Source organism: Lepeophtheirus salmonis, chromosome 2, assembly GCF_016086655.4.
Source record: "Lepeophtheirus salmonis chromosome 2, UVic_Lsal_1.4, whole genome shotgun sequence".
Taxonomy (NCBI): domain Eukaryota; kingdom Metazoa; phylum Arthropoda; class Copepoda; order Siphonostomatoida; family Caligidae; genus Lepeophtheirus; species Lepeophtheirus salmonis.
Genome location: NC_052132.2, coordinates 12,880,459 through 12,904,292, shown reverse-complemented (window position 1 = coordinate 12,904,292; position 23,834 = coordinate 12,880,459). Strand labels below are relative to the sequence as shown.

General features: G+C 30.6%; 1 protein-coding gene across 2 annotated transcripts in view; it reads right to left on the bottom strand.

The window, feature by feature from the left end:
• Positions 1 to 20,114, bottom strand: part of LOC121132452 (alpha-2A adrenergic receptor) — a 137,553-nt gene extending 117,439 nt beyond the window's left edge. The window contains exons 1-2 of one of the 2 annotated variants that reach the window (XM_071886607.1): positions 17,964 to 18,136; positions 15,644 to 15,694 (exon numbers count right to left, since the gene is read on the bottom strand). The gene's annotated coding sequence lies outside the window, so the exon portion shown is untranslated. Of the gene's footprint in view, positions 1 to 15,643; positions 15,695 to 17,963; positions 18,137 to 19,921 lie in introns of those variants that run through there. The other variant, XM_040727855.2, reaches the window with a different exon arrangement.
• Positions 20,115 to 23,834: the final 3,720 nt, after the last annotated feature.

Genomic DNA, 23,834 nt, shown 5'->3' with positions numbered 1-23,834 from the left:
ATCTGTAAAGGCTTGTGTAGCCTTTCGGAAGAGGTTAGAGGCCGTTATTGAGGCTGAGGGAGATAATATTCAAATGTTGATGTCTGTTATAATTCACTGCAGATAAACTTAATTTTGTCTTCTTGACATACTAGTTTGTAATAAAGCTATCTTCAATATAAACTTAGATATGACGCATGGGGTGTACCTAGCGATGAAGATTGGCTGATTTTTAAGGTGGCCCCATTTTAGAATTGGTAAACTTTTAAGGGAAATTATTTCCCTAAGCTGTAGTCATTATTATTTAATTCACGAGGAGTAAATTTCATTTTCTACTGCTTGTTATTGATACATATGAAACTTGATTTAATATTAATGTGTGCTCATAACAGACGGATAGGTACTTTAAGAATTTGTGGCAAAGTTATAATTGTAAGTTCTTATTTGAGTCCGAGAATAATTAAGGATCGACGTCGGGGTGGTTCTGGTTTTAACCAAAATTTATAGCTACTTAATCGAAAGCATTTCTTGAAAAATTTTTACAAAAACTAGAATCTACTTTGTTTGCTCAGAAATTATTTTTAACTTGTATTTAAATCAATAGTGTTGTGACCAACAGTTACAAATAAGTAAATATGGCCGACACAACATTATACATAAGTACTAATAAATAAAGAAAAAGATACTAAAACACCATCCATTGTTATGTATACAGAGTGACCAAAAAGTCGGAGGACAACTTAAACAGCCAATAAAGTACACAAAAATGTATTTCTCAACATAACTTTTACAACATCGTAGTCAACGTAAAATTTCCTTCAAAATGATTGCCAGTTCACTCCACATTGCCACCATCTTCTGCAACTATAGCTCCGAGACGATTATAAACTGCTTTACAGGCTGTACGGGTGGTCTCATCCGATAAGTTGTACCATGCAGAGACTAAGGCGGTCTTCAAGTCGTCAATGCTGTGGTAGAAAGTTACACTAAACTCCTTCTCCAGAATGGACAATATGGAAAAGTCCATTACATTGAGATCTCAGGAAGAATAGGGGCACATGTTCTTGCTCCAAAAGTGCACGAAAGTGGTTTGGCACCACTCTCGCAATGACTATGCCATATTTAAAGCTAAACCATCCTGCTGGGAATAGTAATACTATTCCCAGTGTTTCTCTAGAATCCAAGGAAGTCCAGATAGACACGTTGACTGACTTTGACACCCTGGGGAATGAAGGTCAAAGGCGTCTTCATCCTGTATGATAACTACCTGTGTAAAAGCGGGTACCCTCTAATATATACAGATTCCAATAATGTATTTAAATATGTTTATTCGCAGAGTCCTTGTTTTTTAGGGTATAATGTGGGTATTTTTTACATTGATGTTTTGGGTACGAGTTTCTGTACCCATCCCTACTGTTGGTATCAATTAAAATTTACAATCTCATTTAAAGTTAATTTTGCCAGGAAAATAATTAGTTCTGAATAAATCAGTAGCACTGAAAATACTTAGTTGAAATGATCTTATAATTAAAACATGACACTTTATTTTCAGCTTAATGTTATTAATCTCACTTTATCAGGCTAATTAATCAAGAAGGAATAAATCCATGCTGGATGAATAAATAAATGTTTTTGATGTCTTTTATTTTTTTGCTTAAAAGTGCCAAAAAGTGTAAAATATATGGATACCCATTAGTTAAGGCCTTTCTGAAGCCTTGATATTTGTTTTATTTAGGTAATTTATCAGATAAATTATTTTTTAGAGATTTATAAAATATTTGATTAAAAATACAATTACAGTGAAATACAAATATGTAGAATCGGATAATACAGTTCAAAATAAAGTAAATAATGATATAAATTTTCCATGTATGAGCAATTTTTAATGTTACCTTTCAATAATTTGTAAAACAACTTCTTTGACCATTTGAAAATAAAGAAAATTCACTTATCTATGTAAACACAATTTGGATAAAATAACATTCTTTCTGGGGCTTTTATTGGGATTTGACTCTAGAACGTAAAATGTAAAAATAGAAATGTGATTTATATAATATTCATAAAATACGACGCAGAACACGACCAAATAAACTAGCATTTATTGTCTTGTCTATAATTAAGGTGTCATTATTTGAATTGTTGTAACATATTATCATTCCCCCCCTCTCCCTAAAAATGATAAGTTATTATTAACGCTCAATATTAATATTAAAGTACTTAATTACTGTATTTCTTGGTTATTCTATGCTTGTGTTAATACTAGATATGCCAGTCATAAAAGTTTCAAATACAACCCGTCCTATGCAACAACTTTTGCCAGATGTATCATCATAGATTTAGTCGGTCAGCAAAGTAGTTATTAAGCTATCATAAATATCTTGAAGGTAATTACATAAAATATTTATTAGCCCAATTAATGCTTTAATTCCCCCTTAGTTAATAATAATAACCGGTTCCAGTACAAAAATGGTATCTGTATCTTGATATGTTTGACTAAAACATGCACTCCTAGAGATGTCAGTTGATTTTTTGGTTTAGATAGTCAGAGGGTTGTACTTTTTATTTTGATGATTATTTGGGATGGAGGAGTAGTTTAAAAATTTAGTAATTACGTCATCAGGGATTCAATATTGTTATCACATACTATTTCTAATATCAATTTTATAAAGTAGAATTTTAAATGTGGCTTTACCCAGTATAAACTTGTATAATAATATATGTCTAAAAAGCAATAAAATTAAATCTGAATAAATAATACTATAGTGTAGAAAACAGTTTCGAAACCTTTCTGGAAGTTACAATGAGAACTGTTCAAACTTAAATAAGCGAATAAACTATATTTGATTTCAAAATATATAGAACAATGAATCTCTTGAATAATTAAATGTTTTTATCAATTGTTATGGCTTGAGATTTTATCATTATTTTTATTACATTTTAAAACATGGTTCTGAATCGTAATTATACTCCAAAAGCGTGAATTAAAAAAAGGCTTTAAGGAACAAACATTCTGCGATCGAAAGTTTTTGTGGTCATTTTAATGTTCTACCGCTTAAAAAACATTCATAAATGTGGGTTTTAGGAGACGAAAATGCTCTTGTATAGTGTTTTTTAGAGGTTGCAAACTATTTGCTATCCACAATTTCGAGATAAAAAATAAACCATGAGGCTTGGGTTAAATTGTAGACCATTCCAACTCTTTTCCTCTTTTATCATCTTTATATTGAGTCTGACAAAGGTAGATAATTTTTTTCCTTTTTACAAATTAAGTATAAGACGGATTGACATTTCACGTATTTGGTTCAGTTTGGATATTTAGATATAAACATTCGAATAAATCTTGGGTACCCAAACCGTTGGATCCAGATCCCGAACGAAAGTTATACGGATTATTGTTTTGAAATTTATGAATATTTTACATGTAGTTCAGAGTTGAATAAAATAGAATTTTGATTAAGGTTACATTTTTACTGATTACTCATACAGAAACAATAATACAACTTTATTAGTAAGAAATTTTTTTTTTTGAATCAATATAATTATAACATGAATCACGTAATTTAATTGTATCCTACAACTATTTCTCCGAATAGAAACAGAAAAATGCCTAAAAACAGTTGATAGTTTACCCATTTTTCCAAAATTTGACATAAAAATCAAGCAATAGTTGATAATTGCTCACAATTTGAAAAGTACTGTTTTATATCCAACCAATCAATGTTAAAACACTGATGAATGAAAAAGAAGAATAAACATTGACAACTGAAAAAATGTCACTGTGTATATTTTTGTGTTATTAAGGTGTACCAGTGTAAGGTAATACCAGTGTGGAATTATCAGGCGAGACAACTGTTTACCGAGCTCATCAATAAAATCTGAACACTCTTAATAATAAACTCCCCCAACAATATCATTTTAGCAAAATAAAAATTAAAAAAAAGACGTGTGTCTAAGCTCTCTTAATAATTAACTTAGCCACCTTTAGCACCAATGATAGTTTATAGGTGGCGGCCGAAGCCCTGGCACCTACTGCAGATGTAGTTCTCTGTCATAACGTCCCAGTGCTGGCTGACAGTTACTTTGAGGGCCACAGTGTTTGGATGACAGACACTTCAGTCCTTCCCCTCTACATGAACCCAAAAGTGGTATTCGAGGGGGTGGACATCAGGGTGGTAGCGTACCAAGGTTAAAAAAAAAAGGTTCAAAATAACTCCAAAAACTGATTCAAGAGAGTCTTGAAACGGAGCAAATGGGTTTTTTTTCATTGCTGGTGTCAATAGTGGTCTCTCCAACCCTCAAAAAGCTTTTTCCACCTGGTTTTTTTGATATTTCTTTAGACTGTCTGGTATGAAACTCCGAAATCTTTTGCATGGGCCTCATGGACTTGAGAGTTATGGAATAGGCTGATTTTTTAACTCTGAGTCCACTTTGGCCTTTTTAACAGAGTTCTTCTTCCTCTCTAATGTTTTTGACTTGCTGACGACGTAGACAGTGATCCTGGAGATGCCCAACTGCTTGGAGTGCACGTTTCGTACTAATTGTAAATACTTTAGTATATCGAAATATGAATTAATTTAAATCACTCCACAATCGTTAATTATGAAACCAGTAAGTGATCCGATTTTAATAGACCGCCCGGTGAGTAGATTTAACTTCAAGAAGTATTCAAGATAAATAGAGATGCCACGTTTGATACAGATAATATCTTTTTTATATCTATGATTAAGAATTACAAAAACTATTAGCTTTTTAAGATCTGGAAAATCCCTCCCATGTTATATCAAATGTGTAAAACTTTGGAACCCGAGGGCAGGTTTGGTTTTCGGATCTTTCCGGATAATACCAGTTTAAGTATAGCGTATTCGAGCGTTTCAGCTCCCACTCCGAGATCCATCCTATCTTCAGTACCAATACCCTTCTAGTGATTACAATCGTATTAGATAAAATATTTATATAAGAAAAATGGGTACTTAAAATGATAAACATATTTTCACATTAATTTCTTAAAAGAAGATTATATTCTAAGCACATATTAACATACATACGTATGTGCTTAAACATATATCAAGTTGATAAGAAATATGTCAAGTGCTAAGAAAAGACTCTGTATTTTCTATGTTATTTATATTTATCATATATTATGAAAGTTTAATAATCATTTTTATAAGTGTATTTTTATAACAATTTTTTTTAATCAAATTTATAATTTTTTTTTTTTTTTTTTTTTTTTTTGGGGTCGTATCAATAAAATTTATTCTGTAAAGGTAATTACAAAAATATACAACCAAATATTTTAAAGCATAATTTTTTTATCATAACCCTTAAGTACTAATACTTTTTTCATTAATTTAATAGTACTTTAATTATAAAAACTTGTAATTTAGAAAAGTACTCTAAAAATAGAACTTACATGTATAGGGTGCATAATTTTTTTTTTTTTTTACATAGAGGATTGATATTATCTAGTGATATTCCTTTTTTTATTTTCCATTCAGAATGACATTGGTACGAAGTCACAAATGAGGACACAAGCCATTTTATCACTGAACAGAGCAAAGATGATTCTAAATTTTCTCAGGGGCAACAAAAATTAGGGCAAATTAGGCATTTTTCACCGTTTATTCCACTTTGAATAAGAAGCCGCAACATCAAAACTAGTTTTAAGTTTCGGTTTAGAAATAGTAGAACGGTATAAGAAAGTCATATTTTTGTTGGGCCGAATTTGTTCGGTCTGCACCGGTCCCATAGAAAAATTCGATCCAGGTCGGTCCAAAGGAAAAGTTTGGTCTAGATCAGTCCAAAGGAAAAATTGGGTCTAGTTCGGTCCCAAAAAAATCAGTCTTGACCGATTTAATAGATTAATTGTTTATAACATGACATCATATGCATTTTCAAGTACAATGACGTCATACGACGTTTAAAAAGAGATAGCTTGGATGAATGTTAATCCTAACGTCTCTCGTTGAATATGGAATTATGAAATGAGCATCTCTTGATAGGGATGATCAAGTTAGATATATCTTCCTTCGATTTCCTCTACCTTCCTTTGGTCTTTACTCTTGAAGAACATAGAGGTCCACTTAATAATAAAATAATAAAACAAATTAATGTGCGAGGAAACGGACTCTTATTACTTAAACAATTTATTACGTATTACTCAACTGATTTCCTTGTTTGAATGAACACATAAATTTATATTATATGTATAGTGTATTTGTTCTATAACATATCGTATACTTTTGATTTTTTTTTTTTTTTTTTTTTTGAAAAAATCAATTACGGTTGATCTACAAAAAAAGAAATTGGGTGTTTCATACCGCGGTGTGGACCGTAAAATCGGCCTTGAAAAAATCACTTAGCCCCAAATCGAAAAAACAATTTGGTGCAGGACCGAGTTTCAACACCAATTACAACCAAACCTCCAAACAATGTCTCAGCTTCAGTGAGACATGTCTTCAGAATACAAAATCCAGTGACCAACACAAAGAAAGTCAACCCTCCCTTTTTGTGGAGAGGAAGGAGGGGCTCAATTCCAATCCTTACATAGAACTTCTGGATAAGGAAGTGCTACTTTAGGCAAGAGAAAAGTTCAGGGACAATTTTGTTTTCACTCAAGATGCAGCTCTGTGTTATTGTACCACTAAGACACAGGCCTTCCCGAAAGACAACTTTCAGAACTTTTTGGATCTCAACATGTGGCCACCCTCCTCTCAAGACGAAACCCCCTTGGACTACCCTATGTAGACGTGTCTGGAGGAAAAGGTGTGTTCTACGTAATCATCATAGGATTTTTCAGCCTCTAGAGGGTTCCATCAAGAAGGAGTGAACCAAGCTCGTGTCCACTAAATAGTTACGGATTTATACCTAGTATTTAAATAATTATGAGAGCTGAGGAATCATATATAGAATAATAGTTGTGTCAAGCACTATTTTCAGATGATTTTATACAATAAATGTTGTCACAAAACCTCATATTTCAAATTTGCTCTTGAAAAAAATAAAATGTATACCTCTTTATAGCTAAGATTAACCCTGTGTATTCTTGTCAATAGTCAAATTGAAAAGTAGGTGACGTGTCTAGTTATTTTCAAATTCTAATAATATTATTAATTGATTAAATGAAATAATTTTGCAAGTTCGATAAGTTATTAATAGAAAAAGATTTGTCACGTTAAATTACTGCCGTAAATGTAGAAAATTTTATGGCAGATTACAAATGTCTTGGAAATTCGTTGATTACGTCATGAAAAAGTATATATGTATTAAAAATATGTTGCTTTATTCACAAGTAATATATTCAATTGTTCAATTAATCTAGAGAAAATGTACTTCAGTTTTTAAAAAAATTATAAAATTAAGTCAAACTTAGATAATTATTTATGTTCGAATATAAAAACTCAAACTGTGAGTATATCGGATACATATTTTTATGGTTCGGTATTAAATTATTTTTCTAGACCGATTGGGACCCATAATTTGGTTTTGTTCGAGGTCTTAGACCCTGGACTGACAGAAAATAGTTTCGTATTATTAGATCCAATTTTTCGTTCTCATTCCATGAACCGATTACCTCTCTTTTTATAAGTTGTACACATATGACGACATCAATTATTGATACATTTTTCTATGTGATCAACATAGGACCGAGAAAAATTATAAGAGTCTCATCTAAGCGGTGAATTTGAAGATCAAAATGCCTCAAAAGCTGTAAAAACCAATAAATTGTTTGTATTTTCTAGATGAACCGTTTTTTTTTCACTATTATTTAACTTATGATTAATGAACTTCCTTTCCAACAAAATTTAATTACAGTATTCAAAACTTGATGCAATTAGTTATGTTAGTCTCAAAAAATCCTACTACAAAGATTTTTTTTTTTAATTTTTCGCATAGGAAGTGGATTATAATGAACAGTGAAAGGCAATCCAGTAGATCTTTTATTTTACCACATAAATCCATAAAGTGTCATTGCTAGAATTGTAAGAATAATTAAAAAATTACATCATTTTACCCTCTGTTTCCTTCTCTTCCAAATGGGTAAAAAAAAAACCTAAAACCAGTGTGGGATTGAGTTAAAAAAAAATTGAACTCGGTACCACACGGCCTAATAAAGTTTTGAAGTTACAATTTTTTTTTCATTTAGCGTGTGAAAAAATGCAACACAGAGAAAAATCAAAGCGGGATCTACAATTGCTAAAACCATAATTTAGCAGTAAAACCAATATTACTAACTCTGGAACCGTTGATGCAAGATTAACATTTATAATTATGAAGTAAAATAGTTACTCTTTGGAAGAATTGAGGCAGGGATTGAGGACAATGAAAGTAATATAGAAAATACATACAGAGTTATTCAGTAAAAAGTGGACTTTTAATAAATGTGAGTTTAGTGAGTATTTTTTGACATTCTACTTCAAACATTCTTTTTACATCAACAATATTTTATGTACATTTCGTCTTCTCATCATCATGAGTGAAGAAAAAGGCCGTGCATCTTATATATACTGAAGCTGAGATAGCGAGGATTACGGACATTGTAAAGTGCTTCAGCAGCCTGGTTTTCAAGGTAGCAAAGATGAACAATGATGGAGAAGATCTCTCCAGGAAATCAGGTAGTGAAAGGAACAATTTAAAAATGTGTCTAAAGTTCGAGCTTAACTTGATGAAGAAAAACTTTACCGAATCGATGAATCACGACGCCATAGTCTTATCCGTAGCTGCTACGACCATTAGGAGGGCCTTGAAGGGCGATTTGGAATTCTTTGTAATTGTTTTTGTTATTTTTGAGAAGAAATCAGCAAGTCCAAAATGTTAGAGATGAAGAGGGGATATGTCAAAAATGCCATACTGGACCTGGAAGAATTCAATAAAACAGCTTAGGGCAATCCAAGTGGGTGGAAAGAGCCTTGTTAGGGTGGAAAATCCACTTTTGACACAAGTAAAGAAAGAAAACAAAGTTCCCCTTTGCAAGACTCTTTTGACCTCTTTTTTGACACTTTTTCCTTCCTCCTCCCCCCTAGATTTACCATGTCAAACCCATCGACTATACCTTTAGGGTGCATGTCAAGGAGGAAGGCCTGCAATGCCCGTCATCCAAACACCAACCCCCCTCAAAACCACTGTCAGTTAACACGATGACGCCATAATAGATAGCTACACCTGCAGTAGGTGGCACAATTTCCGCCGCCGCCTGGAAGCCATCATTAACACTAATCAAAGTTAGATTAATGATTCAAAGAGCTCAGACACAATTTATCATTTAAAGTACTAATTTTGTTGAAATCCTGTTGTTAATTAATCAATTTTATCTTGTTGAATTTTAATTCAGATTTTAATGGACCATTCGGTATATAAAATAAATTTGTCCTTCTCAAACTTTGTTTTTCTCCTTTATAAATTATTTAAAAACAAACTATTTATAGAAATGATGAAATGAAAGACAAAAGAAAATAAATTGTTGTTTTTTTTCCATTTTGGATATAAATAAATAAAAGTGAAGAAATAAACTAATATTGTTCCTTTTGGTTTATACAGATAATCCACAGAGGTAGAGACAAAAAAACATTTAAGTTGTTCTTCTCTATTGTTGTTTGTACATAAGAAAAAGAAGAAGTGGGTTTGTTTCAAAAAGTTGAATTGGATAAATAAGTTAAAATTATATTATTTATCCTTTGGTCAATATCTACGAAAACAATTTTACTTGTATAGGGTGGTACCTCTAACATGCGATCCGTTATAACATCCTCATCTCTATTATAAAAATTTTGAGTGACTAAGAGTCATTTTTTAACAATCTTCCGAAGAGCAATGTTGAAGAACCCATAATAAGCCGTCGATTGCAAAAGAAATACATTGTTGTTGTTGCCACCATAAGCACAAAGTACAAAAAGAGAATTCAGATCAAAGCGCATTTCCGTGTGTTATTGTCCTAGAAGGTCATCTCGGAGTAAACTGGGGCCTCGAAGAAGACGATTTACAATGTATCCATGAGATTAAAAGTCCGGGAGGACCTCAGACAATCTCCAGGATCAGGAAAGAAACCCTCCGACTTTATCAGCCCCTGCCGTTGCTAACCAAGGCCTTCCTAAAAGACAACATTACCAAATTTTTGGACATCATCACCTTCTCAAACTAAAGAGAAAATCCAAGAGTTGGTCCAACCCAACATGCAATTCTGGGGAAAAAACTTCTGACCCCTGTAGAGCCCTCCTAGACTATGCCATCTTGACGCCCCTGGAGTAGAAGGCCTGTAGGAGACGCTACAATAGCATCTGCGCCTTGATAACCTCTGTAAGCAAAGACTGGGCTTCCATTAACCCTGAGTACATACTGAGGGTATGCAGCAGCTTCCATTACCGACTGGAACTCACCATCAATTCTGAGGGCGGATATATGGATGAAAACATGATCTTTGGGTTTCAATCAATAATTAATAGTTTATAAACTTGTTTCCTAACTCACCCAGGATTCTGCCATGGGCTTCAATACTTTGTCTGTTAAAATAATGGTCTAATAGTAAAGGTTGAAACGGACCTTAATTTTCTTCACGTATAAATAGAAACAAATTTATTCATTTAGGATATAATGTTTTATTTTTAATTTATTTACAAATATTTACAATATTTTTTTGAAGTGGATGTATCTTGAGATAATTCAATAGTACAGTACAGATAAAAATATTTTTATCTCTAAATAGTTTCAGATTGTGCCACTATCAAATAAAATAGTATTCATGTCCTACATAAATTGCACACTCATTTTCCATTTCTTTTTATTAACCTACTTCGGCTGTGCTTTTTTTATTTACCATAACTTATTAGAATATAGGGTGCAACTTCTATTTAAAAACCAAACTTGATTTTTATAAAAATGGATTTTCTCCAAAACTAATCCTCTCATTTTAATAAAACTAATACCAAATGAAAGCGGAACAGTTTATTATCGTTATTATGCAAAATATTCGCTTTTGGCTGCAATAATGACCTGCTCTCGATCTTCAGAATCGAGAGCAGGTCTTTAAGAAAGTCTGCTTTAATTGAGTCCGGAGTTTCTCCCTGATCCTGGACATAAGTCCCAATTTTTTATTGCAGAAGATCTGTTGGTGTTTCACTCCACTGCGTCCCAAACAAAGAAGCCCACAGGTTTGAGGTCCAGCGAGCTTGGAAGGCTTTTTTTTTTCTTTTACAAATTGTTTATTTGGTAATATATCCAAATATGTAAGTTTTCAGATTTCAAAGGACTACCCAGTAAGATATTTTAATTAGTGATATGAGCATTCCCTAATATCTCATCATATTCTATGTATATTTGCCTAGGTATGTATAACCTCAATGCCAATTAATCGAATAAATAGGGGATATGAATAGATTCATTAAGGTTTCATCTACCTACATATTTAACTTTATATCATAGTAATGCCGACAATTTGAAGAATTTTTTGGATGAGAGCAGCTTAGCTGTCATAACCTTTCATTCAATTAGTTGCGAGCAGCTGCTAGAAAAGAAAGAAAAAACCTTCGTATCTAGCAATTACATAGACAAGAATAACTCTGGTGTCCATCTTAAATTCTACTTTGATTCCAATTAGTACTTATAATTATATCCAGATGTGTATAACATATGTATGTGAAAGCAGGGGGACTTTTCTAGTTAAAAATCTCAACAGGTTTTTTTTTATTTTCCAAATCTGCTAGTAAGACTTAAGATTTCTGAGCATTTTTTTTTTTTTTTTTTTGAAGGGGGGCGGGAGAAATGTTCAAAAAGTGCTCCAAAATCTTAGAAAATGTGGACCCAAAAATACAACTTAATAAGGATTATGTCAATTAAATTGTGTTATATTATATTTATCATAATATACTGACAAATTTTGCTATATTATCAAGATTTAACAATTTCGAGCAAAAGTATTTATCCTTTCTTTCAAGATTTAATTGGGATAATTCAATAATAAATTTTGGGCCAAATTTCTCGTACTTCTAGTTGGCTGTGTTCAGAATTTGGCTCCCTCACATATTCAATCATGTTTCCATAACAATGGTTGCATTATATGCATAGTTTTACCTCCAAAATGAGAGCTCAATCCGGAAGGTTTTTTTGGAGGTGAATCTTCCCTTAAAAAAATATCCAAATAAGCTGTTGTGTAATCTTACGATAATCCTAACTTTCTTTACCTATTTCTTACCAGTTTAGAAGTATGATCGATTTTCACACAAAAATACAAGAAAATTAACAATTTTTTACAAAGAGGTCAAAGTGAGTAATTTTTTGAACAATTGTGTGGTCGTTCCCAAATCATTAGTCTAATTATTATTTATTTCTTGAGAAGGAAACATTTAAGTATAAAGTAATAGCATGTACTCCTCAATGACGGAGATTAAGCATGAGTGTTTGCTTAGAAGTTTGAAGTGTAAGTCCTTGCTGTACTTTGAGTAGAATTGGAGATCGACACCGGAGTAGTTCCTTCTTATATACAGAATGGTATTTGCCTTTACACAAGGAAGATTACAGCTAATCCAATAGAGTGTCTGTTAATCTGCTTTCCTCACATATATTATTCTAGTTGTAAGGACAACCTAGTTTGCTTTCAGTTTCTTTTTTTATCAATGAGACTCTCCGTCTTATATAAGCACAATCCCTATGCATGACATGTTTTCTCTTCAAGAATGAAAAAATCAGGATAATTTCTATAGAAAATAAACAAAACTCTGATCCGACTGACAACAAAATAATATCTTGCACTCGTTTTAGGTCATATTTTCTACAACTCTACCATTAAGTGATTTACACTCCTCACAATAAATCAGCATGTATGTATATAAATGTTTAAATTAGGAATGTACGTATACATAATATATCAAACCCATGCTTAAAATATACAAAAAATCTAGCATCAACTAGGAGGTATAATTTTAAGTGTGCCCGTAAATTATGTCCCTCTCAAAAATAACCAACAATTGTTACAAAAATAAAATCATCCACAATCTGATCATAATAGAATGACAAAAAAAAAATCTTCTACAGATTTTATTACAAGTTAATGACTACCTAAAAGAAGATTTAAAGTATAAAACCGTCCTCCAATATTTGTTTACTTGCACTATCAATAATTGTATTTTTCAAACATTTACTTAAAATGAAATGAGATATTGTATGTCACGAAGGAGCGTTGTTGATAAATGGCTCCTATTTGGAAATGTCTCATGAGAGTATTCTACTAGGTATACATATACCCATAACTTCCTTTCTTCTTCCTGTTAAAGTATATACACATATATATTAAACGTATATTTAGAATACATTCAATTAGTTTAATGTTTACTCAAAGATAAATAAATATATATATATATCTTTGATTACCAGGCTCATTGTTGTACAAAAGTAAAGAGACAAACTTTTCCTATCAACATATTTATCAAGAGATAGAACAAACTTTGTTGTTTAGTAAGGGTTGTTTCGTGAAATTCACCGTAGGTATATATATATATATGTTAATATACTCATGATAGTATAACTTTAGATGAAAAAGCTATCGGAATTGCAATGAGTCTAAAAACCACGCCTTTAATATCCTACCAATATAAACTCACCGCAATTTTAACAATTTTCCCATCCCTAACTAAGGTAAGGTTCAATTTTAAAATGATGATCCTTTTTCACATATTTTTCAAATAGTTAATGGTAGGATTGGTAAAGAACAACAACTAAAAGACTGCATATCTATCAGTTTGGTCCTAATAAATTTGTCTATCGCAGGGCCGGTCTTCATTGTTTTTATAGTAACTATAACATTTTTTATTCATATAATTATTATTTGGACATTGTATGTTTTATGTACTGGATAACAAACTTTTATGACTTTTGATTGATGTGATATGTGTAAAAAACAAGTGTTTCACGAGGCATAACTCCATCCTGTAAAAAATTATTGTTTGTTCTGGACTTCATGCTGGAGGGATCATTGAGCCATATTTTTTGGTTGATGATGATAATCGCCACGTTACTGTATATGGAAATCCTTATGACACCATGGTAACGTATTTTTTTGTCTTAAATGCAAGGGATAGACTTGGAAAACTTGTGGTTTCAAAAAAATGGTTCCACATGTCAGCCAGTAAACGTTAGAATCGAGTATTGCAAAGTAAATTTGGCAAGTGCGTTATTTCGAGAAATGGCTCAGTTAACTGGCTCCCTCGATCGTGTGGTTTAACGCCTTTAGATTATTCTCTTTGGGGTCACGTGAAGTCATTGGTTTACACTAATAAGCCAACGACGTTAGAAGATCTCAGAGAAAATATCGACACAAACTTGCTGCAATATTGATCAATTTATTTAAAAAAGTAGTGGGAAATTGGGTTCAGCGATTGAACTTCTCTAAATGTGCTCGTTGTGGTTATTCTAAATAAATCGATTTTAATACATAAATGTATATGTTTATAATATGTACTGAAAAAATACATTTTGAAAGATCTTTAAAATATTAAAAAAAACTATAACAGCTGAAACAACTGTACAACTACCTACGTTCGTTCGTTCAGCTGGTAATCTTAATCTCTTTATTTTAATTCCCTGAAGCAAGCACTTTTGTATTATTTTAATAATGGACTTTATAACAAAAAAATATATAATTGTTAAATAATCTAATTTTAACTAAATTTAATGAATTTATTCGCTTTGAAGTCGTTCTTTTATTGTTGTTTTTTACTACTCATGTAATATTTATGATTATATCATAAATAGTACATACAATCTTGATGGGCAATGACATATTAGGGTACACAAAGTTCGTTCAAGGTATTAAATATAATTTTTTTATACAAAATAGGATTCCAATGTTATGTTGCTTAGATTAATTTTAAAAAATGCTTTATTTTTCTTGTATTTTCTAAACTCATGGCCCATGGGCCATTCTACTCCAAATTTATCATATAGCTTTTTATTGAATAGTAACTTAAAAATCTAAAATGTATTAATCTTTGACGTCCCAATCAGGAGTTGGAGACTCCAAAAAGGTCTGCCTCTGGCGTGTTTTTAAAAGGCTTTTTTTCTTGTGTTTTCAATTATATCGATCTATTATGAAAGTGATTTGATCGATATTGACAAATCAATTATTTTATACTTTTATCCAATAAAATACCTGTGTGACCTTGAGGTCACGAGGTAAAGTATTGTACCATAAAAATTTCAAATATGGTATTTATCATTTTTTTTTTTTTTCAAAATTTCATCGAATTACTATCAATATATATTAAATAATTTTAAAAAATTTTCCCGCTGCATTCAAGTTTAGGTCGACGCTATAAGCGAAATACTAAGAACAGGATGAAAAAAGCTTGGGTGTTCAATATTAGAAAAAGGAATTAATTTGGAGTTCTGACAAGACAAATTTACACCCATTTATATAATACAATGACTATAAGTGTTTGTAAATGTATAGGGCATAAAAAGCCTAAACTACTACAAACTTTAGTTTCTACCTAAAAAAAAAGTCTTATTAAACAAATTCACAATTAAGAATGAGATATTAAAACTAAGAATTTTGATCTTATAAATTTCTACTTATGCGTAATTGACAACAATTAAAGAAAAAATATATTTTAATCAGGGAGAATAATAACCAGTAATTTATAAATTTTTTTAAATCAGAAAGGTTACCTAAATATCTTACCTCATCTTATTTTCTTTCTTTGTATTACACGAATAGACTCTCAGCAATTAACTAAATGAATATGTATATAATACAAGTTACAAAATTATGTTTTATTGTTAACAAGTGTTGAACAATGCCTGTTTAGTTACTTAATAGATTATTCATTTGAAAACTAGACGTTGTCTATCATAAAACGGAGTAAAGTTATTGTATAAATTGATATTGTCACGATAGTAATATTTTTTTAACAGTCTCGGTAGTCAAGAAAAACTCAATACCAAGGTTTGCCCTCTTAAGTCTAGCGGTTCAAGAGATTCCGGATGTTGAACCACCAGAACTGGAACTAACAAAGTCGAACTAAGACTGCAATATATTTTTGATTGGTCTCGGTTCTTGTAATTTTGTTCCTATAAAAATTCATGAATAAAATATAATTTACATATATATATATAAAATAAATTAGTTTTAATCAATAACTCAATTTTCTGAGTTTTTTATTGCAATTGCAGCGTTTTCCAACGATTTTTTTACGTCATCAGAGTGGTACAGTTGTCTCTGAGCTCCAAATAGCTAAGGGCTTCTTATGGGTCTGGATTAGTTGTTTTAGGCATCAAACGGTATAAATGAAAGGGATAAGGGGTGGGGTAGATTATGAATCAAGGTCTCCTACTAAGCTTGTCGGGGCTTTAAATATGATTTTTTTCCTTGGTCAAAAAAGAAAAAAATGTACATATCGGAACTTAAGCTCGAAAAAGGAACAGGTCTAAAGTATATATTTTAGTTATACTTCATTTCAATAAAAAAATGCTTAAGTCTTACTATCAAAAAATACAATAACTCACATTACGTCTTATAGATACATCAATTTAAAATGTATACTGTTTTGATACAATTGATAGTATTATTAATGGTTAAGAATTAAATATAAATACTCGATATTATATATTTATATATAATTGAAGATTAGAAAGCTAGTTATTGAAGTTATATTATTAAAAATAAGACTACATGGATGAAAATAAAATTACAACACAAAAATTAAACAATAAACGTTATACCAATGTTTAACCTTCACGAAAAAAAATACATATAATCGATTAAACATTTTGTTTATATTGGCTATTTACTTTATTTTTATGTAAAACTTAATATATACCTACATAGCAAGAATAAAGCCGTTCAACTATCTTACAAAGTTTCTTATTGATCTCTCATTATACAACATATTTTGACAAATTAAAAAGCTTTGTTTAAAGTAACAAGAAGATATGAAATATCAACTTGTATCTTTTCGATTTTCAGACTTACCTTGACAATTTTTTCGTTCTTAAAATGGCAAGTGGCTCTAAAAATTACATAGGGGGAGGAACAAGTTCCGAAAAATATGTTTTAGTATATAAAATAATTAATTAGCATAAAATTTTGTTCGAAATAGTCACACTTTGCCACGATTACATGGTGGATACTAAAAGGGAGTTGGACAGAGGCAGCATGGAAATAAGTTGTTTACAGTCGAGGGCACTAACAAATGCCTCTAACGACCGTATTTTAAACAATACCATCAACCGCATTCCTTAGGAGCACTGTATCATCACAAGGTACGATATAAGAATGGACTAGATCCTCCCTGGCTTCAGGATACTTACTGTGATGTCCCTTACATGTTCAGACAAGGCAGGGCATACTCTTATGCTGTAAAAAGTGTGCATAACTGGTGAAAAGCAAATTTAAAGGGATTTTGGAAAAATAATACCTATGTGGCCAACAAGAAATCCTGACCTGAATACCATACACTTTTCTTTTTCATCCATCGTTCTGGCCAGGGTCTGTAACAAGCACAGCCTCGTCAAAGACACTCTGAAGCGTGTCCTTATCAAGAAATGGCCCCATATCTACGTCCACCAATGGCAGCTTCATCTCCATTATGTAATCTGATCAAAGAGTTGGCTATTTTGAATAACAAGTTATTTAAATAGATTTATATTACAGTTTGATAATTTCCACAAAAGTGTATGGTAATTAATAAATCTATATTGAATTTATAAACTAAAACATGTCTTCAGGGAGTTATTCAGCACCCTATAAACATCAAACAAAATTGTGTTCACAAAAACCTATTTCAGTATTAAACCATACTATTATATTATATTATAACAATTTTGATAGCTGTTTTGTAAAGAATTTAAAGAATTTTTCTCCTTTTCATAAATATATTTATATCTAGAAGAAATGCCCTCTAGTACAATAAAAAAAGATATTGAAAATATTTTATTATTATAAAATATTTATTTATAAAATGTTTTCCCTACAAAAACAACCATTATATTTGAATAATTACTTTTCAAGTGTTATTTTCATTTATATACTCCACTCCTTGATGTACCATGATTCCATTCAAAGAGACCTCATATCTTTATATATCCATGCACTACCATGTACATAATGTATGTAGTGTGATGCGTAGGATATCTTAAATATTACACATCATTTAAACTTTATGGCCCAGGATAGCTAATTGAGAGTAGACTTTTAGATATTTTTTAATTTATAAAAGTTATCAACTAAAGAAATCACTCAGTTGTATTTATTTCATTGTATCATTTAGCTACGTATAGATCCAGTATCATGAATATTAGGATGTAAAATTTAATGATAAATAATAAAATGGAATTCGTGAATGAATTAGCATTTTTTGAACAACACTGGGAAATAAGTTCAGATTAAAACCCCTCACGCAAACGGCAACGTTATATCATTATAAATGCAACTAGTGGCAACTTATTTTTTTTATTATCGCAGATTAATAAATGATGTTAGAGCTCCATGGTTTATGTGCATTAAGCATTTTCCTTAGTAAATAATCAATGTCAAATCGATATTTTTATATACATATATCTACGGGTGTGGGTGTCTGAAATGTTTCTGACTTAAAAAAAATAGAAGAATTTTTATTTTATTTTTAACTTAGTCTCCTTGTAACTTCACAATCTTCTCCAAGTGATGCTCCCATCTCTGTAACCCGTTAAAATAGTACTCGACGTTTTATCTGCAAAATAACTGTTAACGACGCACTTTTTTTTGTTTTTAGCTCAATTACTTCAAGTTGGATTGATTTATACGCGTCAAATTTACATACAAAAAGTCTTTATATATCTGCTATTGTTTGAAATTATTTAAAGGTTATATTTTTAAAAAAAGGTTTAAATGTGCCTTATTTATGCCGCTTGGATTATAAAGGATATTCGTGTTATAATTTTTTTTTTTTTGACCAGTTTTGTCTCACTTGAACACGACGAGGCCATTGGAGGAAAAACTGAATATTCGACAACAAATTTATCTTATATAGACAACTACAGGCATGCATGCTGGTTTCTAATCTGAATCAAATGTGTATTTAACTTATACGGATTATCATTGTGTGCATTAGACAAATTTACGTTACGACTAAATGTACTTCAATTAACTTAGTGAATTCGATCAATCTGGTATTAAAGGAATAAATGTGATTTTGAAATCTTTTGTCTTAAAGATGCAAAACCTTTATCATATTTTCATATCAATATCTATGTGGTGTCCCAACATAAAACCATTTTTAAAACAAATCAAGAAAATGACATCATCTCAAAATATTTGTTTTTTTCATATATTTGACTACGTAAAATGCAATTTGTGGGACTTTCAAAGGGTTAATAAGAGTGGTAAAAATTGACGATAATACTTCAATGAATGACAAAAATTGACGATAATACTTCAATGAATGACAAAAATTGACAATAATACTTCAATGAATGACAAAAATCTTTTTACACTTTTGTGGACGGAACACAATCACAAGTGTAAGGTTATATAAACAGTACTAAACGACACATTAAATTTAAAAGAATCCCAGCTGCTTTTTCATCAAGCAATATATACGTCTACTGTTAAACGTATGAGGGTAGAAAAACATCTGTTGAAACACATTTCCAATCAGTGACAGTTAAATTTTTAAAAAAAAATACAGAGGGGGGACTTGTTGAAGTAATATCATCATCAAATTGATAAAAGTTTATACTCTTTATACTTTTTTCTTCTTTTCTTTTCTGTTTAATAGCTTTCTATTAGTAGTCTTTTTGAGAAAGAACCTGTGGATTTTTTTAAAAATTTATACAACCTTTTGATTGTTTTTCTTTAAAATTAAATATTTGCCAAATTATATTTAAATATATATGAAAAATAAACTAATCACAAACAAAAACTCAATTTTTTATTTTTATAAATGAAATTATGTATTATATAAATAAAATAATGTCCGACCCGAATTAGTCTCGTCTGGAGAGTCGTCAACCAAGAAGGAGAGGATGATTCGGATTGTTTTGCATGTTTGCACTTATAGCATCTCGTCGACCATGACGTTATTCTATGTTGTTTTATAATAAATGATTGAAAAGAAGAAGGATCTGATCCGCTCAGTGTCTCTCTGCTTACTGTTTGAATAACAGTCATACATATAGGGAAAAAAATATATGTTAATGTTCCTTATATTTCGAGTATCCTCTTTTTCTATATATTGTGTGAAAAGAGAAGATATAAAAATCGGAGCGCCTGCGCGAAAATGCTTTCGAAATAGGGGGATGCAAAATATTTAAAATATTGAGGCGGGTGGGCGAACACGCTTTACGTGTAAAAAAAAAAACACAATCATTTTGCTCATTTTTTTTTGTCTGTGTGATGGTCTATTTTATATTTTTAATAATTATGCAACGAAAAACATTTATTTTCTTTCACAATTTTTCTTAATTATTCATTTGTGGAATATCAAATGAATGAATTTCAAAAATCTTTAAATAATACAATTCACCATTTACATTCAAAAAGAGTAAAAGTTATTTTGAAGCACGGATGCACCCTTTGTGTCTAATATATCTATTTGTAATGTGCCGCGAGCTGAATTTTGCTTCTCGAGTATTTTAGAGTTGCTAAGAAAACAATGACTCGTTACACGCCCTTACACCCTTTATCCATCAATAACGAACTCGTCTGGCAAAAAATTATATTTTTAAAGGAATTATCGACAACCTGGCATTCAATAATTTCCCCCTCAACTATAAAGAATACTTTAACTTACTTGAAACGTTGTAGTAACGTAGTTCAACACTTTATTGAATTAACAAATCAATCTTTATCTGTAGTCCGATAATAAGAAGAACTATTTTTATTGCCATTAATGTTTATTAATATGAATTCATATTAATGAATAATGCTTGTAGAAAAATAATATTTGTTTTTTTAAAAGCATACATTTATTTTAAAATAATCATTCATAAAGAGGACAAATTGATTTAAAAATCCTTCTCTTATAAGTAATAGGGGGGGGGGGACAGTAACGTCGTATTTTTCTCTTTATTTCAAAAAGTTTTATACAAAATCCTAAAAATAAAAAGTTAAGCAAACTTAATTCAACATTTGCCTGACCGCTCATTTTTGCCTTCCTACTCTGTAGATTTATTTTATATGTTAAATATTTATTATGTTTGACACATGGATAAGAAGATTATAAAAAGGGAAATTAATTATTTTTTAAGGGAAAATGTTTATTTGTGTTTCAGTACAACACAAATTTCCTCTATTTCATTATTTATATTTTATAATATTAAATGAAATAAAGTCTGAGGAGAAAAAAACAATGATAGTATAATTCAGAATGTTGTATAATTTTGCCGCAAGACGGTGCAACTCCTGATTGTTCTGTAAACAAACTAATGCAGGTTGTAAAGATCAAATCGGCTCTTGCATGCACCGGCGATTTGGTTAGGATGTAGCTGCATGATGGCTTCTTTTTTTTAGCAGCAGAAACGTGTCTGTATGAACATACTTTAGTAAAGTTTTGGGCATCATGGGCAAAGCTGCTCCAGATATAAAGAAGATTAAATTTATAGAGGGAGAAGAGTGTTGCGACCTGACGATTATTTTTGATCACACTAATATGGAGTTTTCAAATCAAGAGATTTCATATAAGACTGGGGTTTCAATTTGTCTTGCAACAAAACTCTGCACCTAGTCATATCTTAGACAAGTCGCTAAAGTAGCTAAGTGCGCACTGCCATGATTTCATTGGAAAGGAGAGACAATATAATACAATGGACTTCAAGCCAATTTTCAAGTAAATCCACCAAAAAATCCGTGGCTTGAGTGACAATTTAAAAATTTTTGAATACTGCGCCGATTTTACCTTAACACCATGTTTAAGTAAACACCGCTCATTCCCTATTCCAAGATATAATCATGGTATAATGGTTTGGTGGCAAAAAAAATTACTTCCCCTTCAACTAAATATTATTACGACCATTTTTAACATTTTACGACCTGAATTAAATTTTAAATGACAGTAATTATTTTAAGTGATTGAAACATGAATATTATTGTGTGTAAGTTCATATTTGATTACTTTTTATGACAATCGGGAAAAATTTATATCTATAAAAATAAAAATTGTTAGTTGGTACCGCAGCTATGACTAAAAAAGTCAGACAGATAAAAACTGTGTGCGCTCTTCTGAAGCACTTATGGACTTAAAACGTAAACAGAATCTTTTTCTACCAGCCTCGTTTTGTTTCTTAGTCTTACTTCTTTATTTATTCTTGATATATATATTTTTTATAGTATGACAAATTAGTCACATACGGGCGTAAAGTGTTAAAAGGATTTATCCGTAAAAGATATTCTACATCGATGTATGTGTAACATTTTTGATAAAAAAGTGTTTTTTTAGGGATTCTAATACCAATTATATATGAACTTAATGGAAGGAATTGTGGCGTTAATGGCGATAAGTTAATTGATTTACTGCCATATACAAGTTTAAATTTTGCAATTAAAAATTGCAACATTAATTTACTAATTTATGTTTATCTTTCGTCTTGAATACTTAACTTAATATTATCTTATAAATAAAAGTACATACTATTTAGAAGGACTCTGCATTACTCAATAGTCTTGCTCGCATTGAGCATGTACTTGAATTTAAGATTAAGACTACCAGAAAAAGGTGAATATCTCTTAAAGTATATGGTCGTCTACATATTAAATTTCATATTTTTTTTTTTTTACGATCCTTGATGATTTTCGGGGTCATCCTTTAATAATTTAAATTCATTTAAAAAAAAGTTAAAATGTCCCATTTAAATTAAATTGTTAAAAATTTTACCTATATTTCAAAAAATTATATATTATATATCTAAATCTTAATAATACTGGCGAATCCATTAACCACGTCTTTCTGGCTAAAAAATTTCCAGGAATAAAATACTTTTTTTTGGTTGACGAGATTCCAAGTATTTATAAAAAACGGATACAAATATGAAACTCTAATATAAAAAAATTCATTAGGGTTTAATTCAAGTCAATAAAAATGTTCCTTTTGCTACTCTAAATAGAATGCTGTCACTTTTGTAAGCCTGTTGTAATATTTGTTTTCAGATAGAACGATACCTTGAGCTGTATTAAATGGTTCTCGGTAATTTTGTCTCACGATATTTTGCTATAAATTATTCCTCCCCCACCCCTCTTCTCTCTTATGTGCATACATGAAGTTTATAGTAGTGATTCTATCTTTTGATTGAAATTGATTATCTCTTTAAATTTTTATTGTAATAAATGTTGCTCTAATAATGATGGAGTTATGTTTTTGTATCATATTATATTATTTTCTCAATCCATGAGTCATTTTCAATATGAATCAGCCTTTATTTCTACTGATAATTAATAACAGAAAAGTGATAAGGACTTCTTCTCATCCAACCTATTTTTTTTCTTTCTTGTGCAAATATATTGCATAGTAAAATTTTCTTGTTGTATGCTTTGAAATTTTTAGGCAATCTGCCGCCATTTAAAAAAAAAAAAACAACCAATCAATGCGTTTTATAGTAATACACATCACATATTTTGATTAAAAAATTCCAAGGGAACATTAATTTTAAGGAAAAACAAACAAAAACAATGTATAAATCCAATTTATTTATATATTAAAGGGGAAAATCTTTGAGGCCAAATGATTTCTGAGAGGAAATTGTTTAAGGTAAAACTTCATGAGGCAAAAGAAACTAGCGCTGTAAAAAAATATGTCCTGGACAGCCGGAGAGACTGGTTTCTGGTTGCGAATTTGAACAGTAATGTAATTTTTATAATTATTTTATATATGTATTTTTTTTTCTTTTTTGAGAAGAGATCC